A 2,820-nucleotide genomic window follows, 5' to 3' on the forward strand; every position below is an offset into this window, starting at 1 on the left:
GCAGTGAAGAAACTGGCAAAAACCAGCAGGTGGCTCAAAGGCAGCTTCTAGTTGCTCCCAGTGCTCGTTAGTATAAGATACTCTCATCAGCACCAAGACAGTTTACAAATGTCATGGCAACGACCAGAAGTTACCACCTCTTTTTGTGGCAATGACCAGGAAGTTGCCCCACCTTTCTAGAAAGTTCTGAATGACCTGCCCCTTAATTTGCATTAATTCATCCCTTAATTTTGCATATAATTAAAAGTGGGTAAAAGTAGGTAAAAATACAGGTAGCCAACCGCCCACAAGAGATGCTTTGGGGTACTGCCTGTGAGTTAGCCCTGCTCTGTGAGGACAGTTCTGGTTCAATAAAAGATTGCTGTCTAATATTCCTGGCACACCCTTGAATTCCTTCATGGGTAAAGCCAAGAACCTTCCTGGGGTGAGACTCCAACTTGGGGGCTCAGCTGCCCTGAGTCAAAGTGAGCCCTAAGATTGCCCACCTTATGGCTCTGAGAAAGCTTTCAGGCCATGGCGCAGGGAGGGGCATCCAGGTGGAGCATGGTGGTCTTCCTGAGTTGAGACAGAGCTGGGAATTGGGGAAGTCAAGAGAGCAAGAGTTCTGAAGAGAAGAGACTGCACAGAGGAAGAACCCTGGAGACCTGCAGAGAGTTCCATGGGATCTTGAGCAGAGCACTGATCAGTACATATGTGTGAGGAAACGCTTTGAGGATGGGGGAAGAATGATCCAAAAGACTGAGGAGAACAGTACTTCAAAGAACACACAAGGCCAAAAATAGCACCTGTTCCCAAAAACCAGAATGGAAAACCTTGTAATTCAGAGAGCGTCAGTTAATGTACTAAGAACCGCCTTGCCATTGTAGTGGAGAAAAATTAATCCTAGAATAAATTCAGATCTGCTTCTAATGAGCAAATCTTAAAAGCAAGCCCAGAAATGATCAAACTCTTTCAAAGTACCTTAACTACATCTCAGAACAGAGCTCAGAAATATTTATAGGAGTACAAAAATAGTCAACAACCTATGAAATAAATCATCAATATCTACCATTCAAAGAAAAATTGCCAGACATTCATAGAAGCAGGAAAATACAGTCCATAATGAGAAGAAAAATCAGTGAATCAAAACCAGCTCCAAAATGACACAAATGATAGACTAGGCAAGGACTTTAAAACAGCCATTCTGATCAAATTTCATATGTTTAAGAAGCTGGATAAAAGATTAAAAATGCTAAGTAGTGACATGGAAGATCCAAATCAAACTTCTAGAGATGAAAACTTCAAAAACTGAGGTGAAAAATATATTAGATAAGAATTGCAGCAGATCAGAAATTTTAGAAGAAAATATCAGTGACCTAAAAGACAGTACTAATAAGATGCTATCTAAAATGAAACACCAAGAGAAAAAAAGATTAAAAAAAAACTAACAGTGATCTCTTGGAAAGATGGGGCAGCTTGGGGACTTCTCCACTGAAGCACTTTGTGCTGGATAAGAAGGCAATTACTGCAATCTTTGACCAGTTACTGGAGTTTGTTACTGAGGATCACATATTGCTGAAGTATGTGAATCTCCCTTCTCAGCTCAAGATCTGAAGATCCAATCCGGGTGGAATAAAAAGAGCAACATATAAGAATCTAGAACTTGACTGAGCTACTGAAGATAATCAAGTAGAAATACAAGAATAGAAAAACAAGCTTTCTATCATTGGTAAGGTGCTATCTCAGAGACAAATGAAGGTGGCACATTTTGGCAGGACAAGCTCTGTTATCAATGCAATGTTGTGAGATAAAGCTCTCCCTGGTGGGATTGACCATACAACCAATTGCTTCCTAAGTGTTTAAGGGACCAATGGAGGTTTTATCTTATGACTAAGGGATAAGATGAAAAAAGAGCGTAAAGACAGTTCATCAGCCCTTCAGATGGACAAAGACTTGGATGCTGGCTGTCGTACACATGTGTTTTGGCCAAAGACAAAGTGTGTCCTCTTGAAAGGTGAGATGGTTTTAGTAGACAGTCCAGGCACAGATGTCACTACAGAGCTGGATACCTGGATTGATGAGTGTTGCTTAGATGCTCATGTCATCATTTTGTTTGTAAACTCTGAATCAACACTAAAGAACACAGAAAAACATTTTTTTCACAAGGTAAAAGCAGCTTTCCAAGCCTAATAATTTAACTCTGAATAATCACTGGGTTGTCTCTTCATCAGAGCCAGAATATAAGGAAGATGTATGCAGACAGCACATGGAAAGGTGCTTGCATTTATTTGTAGAGGAGGTTAAAGTTGTGGATCCTTTAGAAGCACAGAATCATATATTCTTCATTTCAGCAAAGGAAGTTCTTAGTGCTAGACAGCACAAACCACAGGGGATGCCAGAAGGCAGTGAAGTACTTGGGAAAGGATTTCAGGCAAGATTACAGGAGTTTCAGAATTTTAGCAAATCTTTGAGGAGTGTATCTCACAATCAGCAGTGAAAACAAGGTTCAAATAGCACACTATCGGAGCTAAGCCAAGACTAGATATTGTGAAAAACACAATAGATTCAATAAACGTGGCAGCAACAGAGAAGAGCTTATTCAAAGGAAGAGCAGGAAGAATAAATTGGTAGACTGAACTTTATCCCAAACCAGATGAACCTTTTAACACTAGATGTTAAGAAAAAAATCAGGAAGGCCGGGCGTGGTGGCTCATGCCTTTGGGAGGCTGAGGCAGGTGGATCACGAGGTCAGGAGTTCAAGACGAGCCTGGCCAACATGATGAAACCCCGTCTCTACTAAAAATACAACAATTTGTCGGGTGTGGTGGCAAAGCGGAGGTT

General features: G+C 40.9%; 1 pseudogene; it reads left to right on the forward strand.

Moving 5' to 3' along the window:
* LOC105501855 overlaps positions 1–2,820 on the forward strand; it is a 23,748-nt pseudogene that overhangs the window by 15,218 nt on the left and 5,710 nt on the right.

Source organism: Colobus angolensis, unplaced genomic scaffold (genome assembly GCF_000951035.1).
Source record: "Colobus angolensis palliatus isolate OR3802 unplaced genomic scaffold, Cang.pa_1.0 Scaffold756, whole genome shotgun sequence".
Lineage (NCBI taxonomy): Eukaryota > Metazoa > Chordata > Mammalia > Primates > Cercopithecidae > Colobus > Colobus angolensis.